The 14,719-nt window shown below is 55.3% G+C and overlaps 1 protein-coding gene across 1 annotated transcript in view; it reads right to left on the bottom strand.

Annotated features, from left to right (window-relative positions):
* The window catches only part of LOC149852718 (uncharacterized), a 56,173-nt gene extending 45,347 nt beyond the window's left edge, over positions 1 to 10,826 (bottom strand). Inside the window, exons 1-3 of the mRNA XM_090028404.1 lie at positions 10,581 to 10,826; positions 1,498 to 1,776; positions 966 to 1,028 (exon numbers count right to left, since the gene is read on the bottom strand). The gene's annotated coding sequence lies outside the window, so the exon portion shown is untranslated. The remainder of the gene's footprint in view (positions 1 to 965; positions 1,029 to 1,497; positions 1,777 to 10,580) is intronic.
* Between the last annotated feature and the right edge of the window lie 3,893 nt (positions 10,827 to 14,719).

The raw sequence follows: 14,719 nt of genomic DNA, 5'->3' as shown, positions 1-14,719 counted from the left end.
CAAACAAGAATTCAGGAAGCTCAAGAAAGTGATTGCTCTTGCCAAAAGATAAAGAAGTACTGCTTGGAAGGATGGCTGCAAGTAAGATTCAAGGACTGAACCGGCAAAGTACCAATAAGAGAGATTCAATCTCTGTGTTGTCAGAGACTTAGTCATGTTTCACAACAGAGTACTGATATCTTCAATGCTATGCCAGGAAATCCTAGAGAAAATTCATGATGCTCAGCAGGGCATTATATAATGCCAAGCTAGGGCTTACCAGACTGTTTGGTGCATGGGCAACTGGTGCTTCCCGAGCCACTTGCCCCCCCCAGTAGATAGTCAGTGACTGGGCATCCCCCTGTGGCCAATCCTGCAGGCCCGCAACTGGCAGCAGCACACCACTGGTACTCCCAGGCACACCGCTGGCACTTCTGGGTTGGCAGGATTGGCCACAGGGGGACCGCTTCTTTTCTGGAGCCATGTTTGGAGCCTCTCCATGTTGTCCACATCCCTCTTGAAGCGCAATGCCCAGAACTGGACGCAGTACTCCAGCTGCGGCCTGACCAGTGCCGCATACAGGGGGGAGGATCACCTCCCTGGACCTGCTTGAGATGCATCTGTGGATGCACGACAAGATGTGGTTGGCCTTACTGTACTCCCAATCACAACTGAACCCAGTGCCACGCTCACCTCTAAGCTCTCCTGCTTTGGGGGACTGTCCTGCCCCTTCTGCACTTGGTCTGGCTCAGGTGTCAGGGAGCTGGGGCCTTGTCTTGAAGGGGCCCCATGTTACCCGGTACCTTCTTTTTGCCCCCTATGTATTTAAAAAAGGACTTCTTGTTGTCCTTGATCCGGCTAGCTAGTCCCAGTTCCATCTCTGCCTTGGCCTTCCTGACCCCCTCTGCAGCCCCGAGCAACCGCAGTGAAGTCCTCCCTGGGGATGGCCCCTCCCTTCCATTGGGTGTACACCCCTGTTCATTTACCGTGCTCCTCTGCAGGCTTGTCAGAAGGTCCTCTGGTTGTAGATAGTCTGGTTGTGGCCACATCTGGAAGGAGATAACAGTGGGTGAGGAGTCAATAGGTGGAGACATGCCAGGAGGAGTCTGGCTGCGATGGGGGGGATTTGGCATGCCAGGTGCTGCACAGAGTGAAAGGAAGCAGGGCAGGGCAGGGGAAGCTGGGCAGCTAGGCTGCCCCAGGACTGGGGTACAAGGGAGCTCTAGAGCACCAGTCAGGTCTTACTGTGCTGTACAAACACTATGAACACCAGATAGGGCCCTAGGCTGGATGGCAGGGCTGGGGAAAAGGCGTTTCTAGTGGCTGTGGTGCATGTACATGGCAAGAGGTGTGACTGTAGGACCCAGCCTCAGATTTTAGTGGAATAACTTTGTTGAATATTGCTCTCTTTGGCACACTGCTGATGGATGGAATGTGTGGCCAGTGACCACTAAGGTGGGATTAACTGGTTAATCACATCTTTAGTGTAACGTGTAGATAAGAGTCTAGGAAACATACTAGGCACTTTCAGTGTGAGGTATTGTAAAATTTTTCCAGACAGGAACTCCTTAACGTAGTAGCATCCTTGCAGCACAGAGCTCATCTTCTTCACCATTAACATGTTATTCTTCAGGGTAATGAGATCGATGGTGAATGCGCTGTAGGGTCTGGGGTTTCCAAAGATGGACACAATGCATGAATGATTGATGAAGCACAGTTGCATCGAGTTTTTAGATGTGTTCAAGGAGATGTTCATGGAAGAACCCTCAGGCACTGAGCAGGACAGGCTGGGGACTCCTGAAAGGAAGAATTTGAAAATGGTGAGTAACCCCAAGCCATGCTGGGAAGCTCTTAGCTCAGCTGAGAGGAGGATGGACCAAGGGTGGAGCCAGAATTTCCTCTGCTCCCAAGAGGGATGGTTTTCATTAGATTTGGGGACAGGCCTTCGCATCTGGCTGTGGAACTCCCTGCGGGTGGGAATTTAGGCAGTGGGGAAGCAGAGGCCACTAATACTATCATGCTCCCCCAATCCCCCAAAACCCCAACCTTGCCCACCACTTCTGGATTGAAGCTGAGCCACCCCCTCCCACTGGGGCTGGGCCTCGCCCCCTCCTGCTCCACAGTTCGAGTCAAGCTCCTCTCCCCCTGCGTGACAGTCACCCAGCCTCACTCCCTCCACGGTGCAGTTTCACAGATTGCAAGGCTGGAAGGAACCTCGGAAGATCTTTGGGTCCAACCCCCGGCACCGAGCCAGAAAGACAACTGGGGCCAGGTGACCCCAGCAAGGCGACTGTCCAGTCTCCTCTCGAAGATTTCCAGGGTAGGCAATTACACCACCTCTGGAGGGAGTTTATTCCACAGCTTAGACACCCTAGCTGTGAAAAAGTTCTTCCTAATGTTGAGCCTAAAATGGTCTTCTAGGAGTTTGTGGCCATTATTCCTGGTTTCCCTCAAGGGTGCTCTGGTGAACAGTTGTTCACCGAGCCTCTGTGACGTATGCCTCTGATGTAGCAGTAAGCTGCTACCAAGTCCCCTCTCAGCCATCTCTTTTTCAGCCTGAAGAGTCTCAGATCCCTCAGTCTTTCCTTGTATGGCTTGCCACACAAGTCTCTGATCATACGGGTGGCTCTCCCCTGGACACTTTCAAGCTTTTCTACATCGTTGTTGAAGTGCGGCACCCAGAAATGGGCACAGTACTCCATCTGCAGTCTCACCAATGTAGAGTAAAGTGGAGGAATCACTTCCTTGGCTTTGCAGGAGATGAATCGGTTGATGCATGCCAGAGTATTATTTGCCCTGCTGGCTACAGAGTTGCACTGATGGCTCATGTTCCTACTGTGGTCAATTATTACCCCCCAGGTCTGGTACCCTCAGTTCCGACCCCCATGGTCAATTATTACCTCCAGGGCTAGTCAGATCATTGTTGTCAAGCCTATAGGCGTGTAGGGGACTGTTCGTCCCCAGGTGGAGCACTTTACAGTTCTCAACATCTTGTTCTGATTTGCCCAACTTGCCAGCCTGTCTAGGCCTGCCTGTATCTGCAGCCTATCTTCAAGTATGACCATGCTTCCCCATAACTTGGTGTCATCTGCAAACTTGGCCAGTCAGCTCTTTATCCCCACATCCAAATCACTGATGAAAATGTTAAAAAGCACTGGGCCAAGCACTGACCCCTGAGGGACACCACTGGCCACTTCTTGCCAGGATGACACAGATCCATTTCTTAGGATTCTCTGGGTCCTACCCCACCGCCAGCTTCCTACCCACCTGACTGTCTTGCAGTTGAGCCCATAATCTTCCAGTTTTCTCATGAGGGCATTGTGGGATACCAGTTCAAAAGCTTTTTGGAAGTCAAGGTATACAGTACACTACACCACTAAGTGGGAGTGATGCAGGCCAAGGGGCCTCACTCCACAAGACACCTGCCCCAGTTTGCAGTTCCACTCGTACCCACCACACTTCTGGGGCCAGCATGGGCCATGGGGACCTGATACCCCCCGCCTCAGGAGGTGCCCCCTCCACAAAGATGCTACAAGTTCAGAGCAGGGCCCCACGTGCAGCTGGGAGCCTGCAGTCTCATTACCTGAGGGCACCCTGCCACGTTTACATGGTGCCTGGCCTATATAGGGAGGGAACGGGGATGCAGTAGGCTGATAGGAAGCAGCAAAGAATGCACAGCAGCAGCAGGGCTGGCACCCAACTAGATCAGACATTGTGCTCGCATGCAAGTAGCCTCCATTTTGTTCAGGACACTCCAGGGACGGGGGGTGGAGTCGGAGGCAATCTAGAAAAGCCTACTCTGTGGATGCATGGTGGGGGGGGAGGGTTTCCTTCCCTGCCCTGGGTTGTGGCATCCGAGAGACTTCCTAGTAGAGGTGCACAGATGGATCAGTGCAATATTGGATTGGTACCGATATGAAGAAAATTGGCTGCATCAGATATAAATCAGCCCGATGGGGCTGATAAATGCTTGTGTTGCGCGCAGCTACAGCGCAGCACTCAGGCAGCCAGGAGTAGACCCAGGAGCATGCAGCGTTGTCTCCAACTGTGGTGGAAGGGGAGGGAAGGGGTGTGGGGAACACCCCCATGGTGATAGAAGGGGCAAGGGGGGCATATGCCCCTGGATCTGTGCAGGGCGGGATGGGACAGGACAGGCTACAGCTGGGGCTGGCCTCAGAGTGGGTGCCAGCAGCACTTGGAGGATGCTGCATCCACCCCAAATTTCACTGGCACTGTGCTCCCAGTGCCACCACCACCTGGCACTGCCCTGGCTCAACACCCTGCCTCCACCCATGCGCCGGAAAGAGCCGGGGCAGTGGTGGCACTGGGCTGCAGTGAAATTTGGGGTGGATGCAGCACCGCCCCCCGTGCCCTCCCAAGGTGCAAGCAGTGGCAGGAGCCACCCCTCTTCAACCTGCCCAGGCAGCACCTGCCCCCTCCCCACATTCCCCTTCCCTCCCCCTTCCACCACAACAGACTTCACAGCTGGAGGCAACTATATCAGAAATCGGATCGGTATTAGCTGATATGCTTCGTTAAATATCGGCTATCGGTATTGGTAGCCCCTAACCTGTTTTTTTACCACTGAGGGCTGCTCACCGCCTCCCCAAATTCTGCTGCTAGGTGCAGTAGTCCGGTACCTCACCTTGCCTGTGAAGACTGAGGCAAAAAGGCATGGAGCACTTCAGCCTTTTCTGCATCCTCTGTCACAAGGCTGCCTCCCCCATTCAGTAGGCTGAGGAAACTGGGCTTATTCAGTCTTGAGAGGAGAAGACTGATGGGGAATTTAAATAGCAGCCTTCAAGTATTTCAAAAAGAATGGATCTAGAGACTGTTCTCAGGTTATGGCAGATGACATAACAAGGACCAATGGTCTCAAGTTGCAGCAAGGGAAGTTTAGGTTAGATATTAGGAAAAACCTTCTCACTAGGAGGAGGATGAAGCACTGGAACAGGATACCCAGAGGGGTGGTAGAATCTCTGTCCTTGGAGGTTTTAAGCCCTGGCTAGACAGAGTCTTGGCTGGGATGATTTAGTTGGGGGCTGGTCCTGCTTTGAGCAGGGGTTGGACTAGATGAACCTCCTGAGTCCCTTCCAACCCTAATTTTCTGATTCTATTTTGACATGTCAGGAAGCCATGCCAAGGCATGCCATGCTGCCACAAGCACAAGAACAAAAAAACCCCTGGCAACTAGCTGAAAATGTGCAGGAAAGTAAAACTGCCCTGTGTCTGAGATCTTGGTGGTCAGGAACAGCCATCAAAAGTTCTCTATCACTGGTGGCATGGGGGGGGGGGGCGGCAGGAAATGGAAAAAAAGTGCCTGTGACAAAATTCAAAGGGATGATTGGGATGGCTGCTGAAACAGAATTGGATCCCAACCAGCTGCTGCCCTTGAGCCCCTAGCCAGAAGCCACAGCACCACAGCCACCTGCATCGGAGAACCAGAATTGGGAAAAGGCTATTCTAGAACCTAGAACAACACCTGGAAAAGCAGGAGAGAGAAGAAGAAACAGAGCAGGAAAGAGAGAGGGGAGGAGTGAGATTGTCCCTGCAGCATATGGGACAGCTTGAAATTGTGCAATCACAAATTAGTCATCATCTGACGTGGTCATTCAGTAGATGAAGGAAAATGCAGGGGCATAGGAGACTGAAGCCAAGAAGGGGAAGCACTGAAAGGCAGTGAAGTTTTGCTTTGGTGGGTACTGAAGGATCCCCTCCCTTAGAAAATGTTAACAGTCTTGTGGGTTGGATGCATAGAGGTTTCCACTGGTTGCAAGCAGCAGGTATTAAAATCAGTAGATGAACCTTTGTTCCATAGAACCATGAACAACAAGGATTTAATGAGGACATCTCGCAAAAGCTGAAATACATAATCCAGAAGTGTTCCTGAGCCCCTCAGAAATGGCAGTGTTGGGTGCTGTTATGAGCCTCCCGGACAAAAGCCCAGCTGGCATTGCAGACAGAACGGGAATCATTCAAACACTGATGATGGACAGGGAGGGGGAACAAGAGGTAGGAGATGATACGCTCACACGCTCAAAGGAAGTGGTGGAGCTACTGCCTTCAAGTGTATCCAAGTGGTGGAAATGCCCGGTGCATAGTGGAAGGTGGCCATTTACCCATGGAAGAATGGCTGAGTAAAGTAGAAACAACCATTAGGTGCCACGAGGAGACCCCTGTCAATGAGCTATGAAGTCAGTCAGAAGAATGGAAGGCAGAGGCCCAGGAAATGGGCCCCGAGATCATGGGCAGGGGAGGAAAGGCAGTGGTAGAAGAGCTGGAAAGGACAGTGAGCCCAGTTCAAGGGCCACAGGTTGGTATGTGGGAAGAGCGGCCTCACCTTGTGCCTTGTCTCATCCCCCACTGCATCCCTGGCTCAAGACAGGGCCAAGGGGGCTGGAGACTGGAGGCACAGAGAGGGCTGGTGCGGCAAGCTGGTCCTGAACCAGTGGGCCAGAGCTGGAAGCCTGCAACTAGGCTAAAGGGGGATAGAGCCAACAGGGCTGAGGCCCCTGCAGGAGGACCAAGGTGGCACCGTGTGAGGTACAGGCATGGCTGTAGGGGCAGATGGGGCCACAAAGAGCCCGTGGGGTGACTGGGGCACTTACAGGGCCAAGAGGGCCATGATGGAGTGTCCTTGGGGCACGGGGAAGCCACAAGGGGCTCCCTCAGGGCCCCCTGCAAACTACTCCATGCTTGCACTCATTGTCTTCTCCTACAGGGACTGAGGTCTGTAGCTATGTGTATCACCCCCACCTGCATGTATGTGCTCACCAAACACACTGCACTGCGCTACCTGCACCCCCATGGATGTACATACACGCCCACAGAGGTGTATCTATATAGATATATACATCTGTATAGATTTACAAACAACCACCACCCCGACACACTACATACCACACCCTACACACCACACACACATACACATGCGTACAATTGTGTGCGTGTATAACACACGTAATTAAGGAACACCTCATCTTCATTACCCCGCCCCCCCCCCCCGCTTTGAAAAAAGACTTTCCTACGAGACGGGAGATGCTCCCTCCGCCCCGCGGGCTGAAACGCGCCGCGCCCCCCCCGCGCCCGGCCGGCCGGCCCCGCGCTGCCTGCCCTGCCGGGTCAGCCTCTCGGCCCCGCGGGCGGCAGGGCTGCCCTGGGCAGTGGCGCGGGGCCACTAGTCCGCCCAGCCACGCCGCACGCCGGCCCGCAGCGCTCACCGGCCCGCAGCCCCTCGCTCACGCACGCCTCCCGGCCCGCGCGCGGCGGCAGCAGCAGCAGCAGGAGCGGCGCTGACAGGAGACACCAACGGGCCATCCCCGCGGCTCTGGCGGACCCGCCGCTGCGCCGGAAGGGGAGGGAGGGGGGCCCGAGCTGCTCGGCAGCCGGCGAACATGAACTCATTTCCGCATGCGCACAGCGCGTGCGCGCACCGCCGCGTGCTTGCGGAGGGCGGTATGTGAGCCCGCCGACCGCACGGCTACACCTACTCGGCACATAGACACGCAGCATCCCCCCACGCACGCTCCAGACCAGATGCACACAAACTGCACACACCACATACACACAACATATAGATACAGACACACTCTCGTATACAACCCCCCCACACCACAAACTAGACACACCCAGACTGCACACACCACGCAACACAAATACAGACAACACACGCACCACACATACACACCATATATGCACAGACAACACGCATACCGCACACAGCTATACAAAGCCCTTCTATATCTACCCACTGTTTTCCCAGCCTCCACTTGTTTGCATTTGCACAGATGTCTTGTCACACTTTTAGCTTCTTTTCCACCCCCCAGATCACAGAACAGCAGCCGACTCTCCCTGTGGCTGGAGAAGGGCTTTTGTGCTCAAAAGCTGGCAAAGACCTTTTCCAACTATTTAGCTGGTCTAATAAAAGATACCACATCTACCTAAACAACCTGACCTGCCTGTATACAAACACATACACTCCCCCCCCAATTTTATGTGTGTACATATAACATACATAATTAAGGAACACCTGGCCTTCATTCACTCTGGGTACATATGTAAACAGACTTTTCAACCAGAATTGAAATGCTCTCCCGGCTCCTGGTTCTGCCCATCCGCACAAGCCCCAGGCCCTGCTCCCTGCCCTGTGCTGCCTGCCACCCTCCTCCTCCAAGGGAAGTGGTGCTGGCTCCTACCCTGGGGGTCTTTAAGAGAAAGCTTGATGCCTACCTAGCTGGGATCATTTGAGCCCAGTTTTTTGTCCTGCCCAGGCAGGGGGTCAGACCTGAAGATCTGCAAAGTCCCTTCGACCCGACTTCTATGGTTCTGTGATTCGTACTACTCCCCACTGCTCTGCTGTCTGCTCCATGCCACGCACAGAGGCTGCATGTGCTGTCGCACACAGAGGCTGCCACCAGGCTCTAGAAAATCCAGCTCTTGTCATGCGCCTGGACAGGAATCCACCTCATCTCCAAGGAACCCACCTCTTCTCCACGCTGGGGCTCAGAGGAACGGCTTGTCCTGCACGTTCCTCTTCATCGCTTCTCTCCACATCCCCTGGCCATGGCCATTTAAGTCTATCTTGGCTCCCACACAAGAACTCCGCTGAAGAAGACATGGACCACCATGTCCATCACCTCCACAACCGCCCTTTCCACCACATTGTCCACTGGACACCCACCAGCATCTTCCTTTGCACTTCCCTCGTTAGCTCCTCTCTGAAGGCCCCAGATCTTCTCATTGTCTCCCTCCCTACCAGCTTGATCTGTCTCTAACAAACAGCAACCAGCCCCACACAGCACTGCATTCCCATGCTGCTCTTGGATGCTGGATCTCTCTAGGGCAGGAAGGTGATGCTCTGGTCTCACCCATTAGGTCTTCAGAGCCAGGACCCGATTAGCAGACAAATTAACAGATGTTTAGTGGAGGATCCCTTAGAGTGGAAGACCCATCAAGAAGACCTGAGGATAGAGGTTGTGGGGTCATCTGGCCAGGAGAAGACTGAGGGACCAACAGAGTGGTTGCCTTCTGATAAAGGAAAGGTGGCGAGAAGGAGAATGCGACAGCCTGAGAGCGAGGTATCACCATCACAGACACCAGCACCACTGGCTGAAGCCCGGTGATCTCATGCCTACGGCCACCGTGTTTTTCAGCATACAGCATGGCCCTGAATACAACAGGCCCCAAAGAGAAAATATTTTGACTTGGGAAGATATGTAAGTACCTAAGGGCTGGGGTCTCGGGAGCCAGTGTTGGAGTGCAGAGCTAGGGGCTTGGGTACTGGAGCCATGTAGCAGGGGTCAATCCAGCTGTGATGAGGTTTAATGTCCACCAAACACCCATACCCCCTGGGAGCCTTTTCTTCACATATAATGCCCCTCCTCCCCAATTTCCCCCAGCTGGTTTGTCAGGGAAAAAAGGATGGCTTAAAAATCTCCCCAGGATTTTGGGGAGAAGAGGTCTGCCCCTGTGCCAAAAGACAATGCGCTGGCATCTAACGGAGCCAAAAGATGGCCAAGGAACTTTATTAACAAACAACTTTTATGAAGGCTGAAGCTCTTTATGAACTGCCCCATGGACCAGGAGTTCCCTGGGAGCACACTAAGTGCAGTCCTGAAATGGTTTCTATGTTGAAGACCCCCGCTTCCCATTACATATATTACACAACTACAATTCACTGATCGGCACAATAAATAAAGTTGCATGTCCAGAGTAACTACCCTACCATAAAAATGGTCACCCAGCTATAAAAAAAGAGCCAACCCGCTATACCAGGGGAGCTCAAGCTCCGGCCCAAGGGCCAAATGTGGCCAGTGGAGCCATTGCACCTAGCCCACGGAGTCAGAGAAGTTTGTGGCAGTGGAGCAGCACTAATTCATATGGTCACAGCCTCCTGCACCAAATTCCCAAACCCCAAGCCCTGTGTGGCCAGTTGGGGTCTGACCAGGCCAGGGTGGGCCAGGCTGTGACCTCTTTCCCTGGTCGCCCTGCTCTGCTCCTGGATCGTCTCCACCAGAATCAACACAAGGCTGGAATCAGGCTCCCTGAGGCGTGGTTATGAAACAGCAGCCATGTGGGCTGGACTGACGCAATAGCACCTTCTTGTGTCTCTTTGGTCTGTTTATTGCCCACCTCAGGGAGCAGATCTGGGGCTGTGGGGGGTAGATGGAGGGGAGCCGGGATCCGTGGCCAGTCTAGGCTGCCCCCCACCTTCCCTGCCCCTGAGCGTGGTGGTAACAATCCTACGTCCCTCTGGATCTGCTCTCCCCACCTCCACTGACCTTCAGGAGGAAACAGCTCGGACTCCTCCCCCCATGTCCTCCACTCCAAGGCGTGTCCTGGGGTCTCCTGCTCTGTCCCACCTCAGGGAGCTGGAAGGAACCCCAGTAGCTGCATCCTGGCCCCCCAACTGTCCCTTCCCTTAATCCAGGGTAATCCCTGGCCAGCCCCCATTTAGACTGCCTCCATGCCCCGCACCCAGATCCAGCACTTGGAGTCACCCCCAGATCCAGCCTCCCCCCGATCCACCCCACCAAGACCTCCCCCTGCCTCGGTTCCCTCCTCCTGCCCTCCTGTCCAGAGTTAGCCCAGTGGCGCCTTACCTTTGCACCCCAAAAGGGGCCGGGGGGCAGCGTCACAGGTCCCCACTCCCCGGGGGGCAGCAGCAAGGTCCAGTCCCCTGCACCCAGGGCTGGTGTTGGCCACGAGCCTTGCTACATCCTGGCTGCAGCAGGGGAAATTTTGTAGTCAGCCCTGGGAAACTGATCTGGCTGGGGTGAGGAAGTTCTTTGTGCGGGAAAGCCAGCTAGGAGGCGCTGTGCCCGGATGTGGGCTCTCTGAAGAGGCGTGGGGGTTGGGAGCGAGGGCCCGGATGTGGATTCCCTCCCCCACTTTGCTAGCAAACTCCTTCCTGCCTCAGTTTCATAAATTACGAATCACTCTTCTATTGCATTTACTATTGTTGTTATTGTGGTAGTTTGTTGTTATTGTTATATTATTACCACTAACAGCAAGGATATTAGGATGACAACAAAGAAACAGCAAAGGCAATAATAACATTTTAATTGCCAATACCTGTTTTCTTGAAATAACTCATGGATCAAATACATTGTGACTTTTGGAACAAACTCCAGGCTCCTGATTGATGGATGGATGGATTTATGGCCTGACACATTTATTAAGAGCACCGCAAGCTTGGCTTTCTCTGAGTCAGCCACCGGCGACCAACAATTTTTCTTTTGAATTTTTAGGAATGATCTTTTCCCGCAGAATCAGGATCACTTCATTGGTGACAGGTACTTAATGAATTAAAGAGTTGGCAGAGATGATGAGCTTTGTTCAGAGCTTGGGGCAGGGACAAGGCACTGGATCTCAAAGGTATACCCAGTGCCTCACGCCAGGAATGGGGTTGGGAGACCCCAGTCCTGAGCCCCACTAACCAGGTGCCCTGTTGTTCTGGCAGGGATCTACGCTTAGAGATCCACTGGATTCTCAAAGATCCCCCCCACCCATCATTCCCTCCACTGCTTCCAAGAGGGTTCCCATAGGAGATGTGCACCACAGTGCCAACAACAGGGGCTCCTAGTAAGGGGGCACTCATAAGGCAGGAGGAGGTCCTGCAAGGGCATCGCCCCACTGCTGGACACCCCTGCTACCGTACCCCGCTATGCTAGCCACAGAGGTTCATTAGCCAGGGGAGAGGTGGATGTCCAGCAGGCTAAGGACCAAATTAGCAGTTAGGGGGAGGAACCCACTGCACAGGAAGCCGGCAGGACAGAGTAGAGGTATTTGTGAAGCAGGAACTTGAAGTTGCCCCTCCCAGGGGTATTTTGAAGGATCTGTTGGCCCGGTTGGGGCAACTTGCAAGTGAGGGGGTGGGAGCTGATTTAGGTATCATGGTGGGTGCTGCCCCCTGGTGGCCACTCAGGGGCTGCAGCCCACAGACAGCAGCGGAAAGGCTGGGGCAGCTAGACACTGGGGTTGGGGACACATTATCATGGCAACCAGGTGCCCCCCCAACCCCCACCAGCTGCATGAATGTGGGTACCTTTTATACAGCTCTGTGTGTGTGTGGTACACCTGGGTCCCCTGAGCATTAAATGGGCTCCAGTGGGACCCAGCCCAGACCTCTTGGCTCCCCACCCCGCTCTCAGATCCAGCCCCCCGCTCAGCAGCAGCAGGAGCTGGGGAGGAGAGGGCAGGAGCAGGGGATCCAGGCAGGGGCTGTGCGTTGCAGAGGCTCCCAGAGCAGCAGCAGGTGGTGTGCCAGGGACTGCAAGAGGCTGCAGAGCTTGGGGCTGGCAAAGCAGGGTCACGGGGTGGCTTCAGTCTGGGGCAGCAGAGAGGAGGGGTCGGTGCAGGGGTGGGAGCCTGGATGCCTGGGTTCTCCTGGGGGAAAGTGGGGGCCTGGAGGTGGACACAGCGGGGGCTGGGAGTCCAGACACCCAGGTTTCCTGGGGAAGGTGTTTCTCAACTGTGCTCTACTGATCTGTGGTTTCCTTGGTCTCACCCGCTAGCCCCGTTGCCCTCTTACAGCCAACATCCCTTTCCGGCCCATCCCTTGATGTTGCTCGGGGGCCATCCCTTGATGTTGCTTGGGGGCCAGGGCATGCAGGTAGAGGGCAGGTGGCAACCATGTTGGATTGCTATGGCAACCTGGTTGTCCATGGAGTGGGCATCTGGTGCCCATATTGTGGAAACTGTCTTTGCTTAGTGCCAGCCAGGTTGCCTTGGGTTTGGTGTAATGCTCGCCATTTTGTTCAGGCTGCCCTGGCGTCCCCCTGTTTTTCCCTCCCCGCTGAGCAATGCAGCCACTTCTGGGCAGGCACCATGGCCTCTTTGGGATCACACTCCCCCCGGTGAATCCTAGTGAGCCCTGGTGCCTCCTGGTGAACCCTAGCAGGGCCCTGGCTCACCCGTTCCCCAACACAAGGCAGGTGGTCGGGGCAGGGCAGGGCAGAGGTGGTGGATGAGCTGTGTGAGCATCCATGCTTGATGGTGCTGGTCAATGGCCTTGCCAAGGCCGTGGCACACATGCTGCCAGTTGGTGCCTTGGCCCTACCTCTGGCCCTGCTCAGGTCCACTGCCTCCCCGTGAATCAGGGTGCACGGGTCTAATTCCATCCTCTTGTGCAGCCATGTAACAGGCTTCAGCCACCTCCTCATACCGGCTTGTAAAACCTTGGTTTCAGGGCAGAGTTTTTAACGTAACAGATATCTAACGTCATGTATTGCATAAAACCAAAACTGAGCACCTGCTGTTTTTTTTCCGTGGCTTGAGTCCCAGAGTACCCCTGGAGTAGGTTCCTGTGGGGCTGGGCTGGGCTGGAGTTGCTGCTCCAGCCACTGAAGATGGGGAGGAGGAGATGTCGGAGGGAGATGCAGGGCCTGGGGCTGGGCTCTGAGCCAGGGGATGGACAGCCAGATGGACGGAGGCTGCAGGAGGTGGAGACCGGGCAGGGCAGCGAGGGGCAGAACTGCAGCTGTTTCTTTTACCTGCTCTCCCTGTCTTGGAGCAGCAACACTGGCTGCTCCCACCCCCAGGGCCAGCTCAGATCCCTCCAGGGCGCAGGTCCCTGCAGGAGCCCCAGGTGCAGCTCTATGGTCGCTCTGTGCCCACTCCTGCCTCACTGGCCTCTCTCCTCTCACAGTACGTATGCCCAGCCCACTTGGACCTGCCTGGCGCTCTGGGCAGGCACGGTAGCCAGGAGGCTGCGATGGAGCCAGGCCTTGCTGCTCCTTCCCAGCTGGGGTGAAAGGCAGGTGCCTCTTGTGAGCTGAGCGGGGCAGCAGGACCCTGAGGGGTACAGGAGTCAAAGGCTGGTGGATCGCAACTGTCCCCTGATAACGGCTTTTGTTCTTCCTTTGTCTGTCTGACTGCGTTTCAGCTCTTCCCAGGGGCTTTGCCTGTTGTGCGCAGTGTCAGGGCAGAGACCCTTCCTCCCTGGGGCTTTCTGCTGTGGGGCATGTCCCAGCCCTGCCCCAGCACGTTTATTCCCCGTTCAAGGCCTGGAGCCTCCCTGCGTCTGTGGAAGTGGAGGGCTTGGTCCCCTCTACGGGCAGGACAGAGATGGGGGAGCAGCGCGGTGGCAATGAGACCTGGACCCATGAATCGGAGCGACAGGCGTGACTGGCCCCTTTGTGCAGCGGGCAGCTCAGACCAGCTGGAGCCCCTCTCCTCTCCCGAAAACTGAATGATCCCCTCTCTGGTGGGATGCCGCCTGCTGCCCCCTGGTTCCCTCCTCTCGCCGGGGCTTCAGTGACAATGTGCTGCTGCTTCGCTCCGGCAGCTGCTCTTCTCTCTCAGCAAAGCGCACCTGGCTGCTGGGCTCTGCCGGGTTTCTTGTGAGCCGTACCAGCGTCAGGGACAGCTGAGCACTGGGCCTGGCTCCTCCGCTGGTCCTGGTGGGCACTCAGAAGACACGGGTTAGGGGAAGTGGGGCCTGGGGTCTTCGGCGCTGTGTCCACACACGGGACGTGCCTGGCCGGGGGAGAAGGCCGAGCTGGACGTGCGAGGAGGCTGCGCCTGCCCACCTGGGTGAGACGCCTTGGACCTGATGTCACAGGTTAAAACTAGCGCGTTTTCCTTGGCAGAGCTGGTATTGTGGGGGGAGGAGGAGGAGGGGCAGGGTTTGACACACAGCAGGAGAAAGGGCCTGTGTGTTTGCAGGCCCGAGTCCAGATCTCCTTTGGGGATAATAAACAGCTCCCTGCTTGCAAGGAGGCTTTCCCTGTCCTGGTTT

Source organism: Crocodylus siamensis, chromosome 15 (genome assembly GCF_052110815.1).
Source record: "Crocodylus siamensis isolate JL-2025a chromosome 15, ASM5211081v1, whole genome shotgun sequence".
In the NCBI taxonomy this organism is placed as follows: Eukaryota; Metazoa; Chordata; order Crocodylia; family Crocodylidae; genus Crocodylus; species Crocodylus siamensis.
Note: the sequence above shows the minus strand (reverse complement) of the source record. Positions and strands in the feature narration are given on the sequence as shown.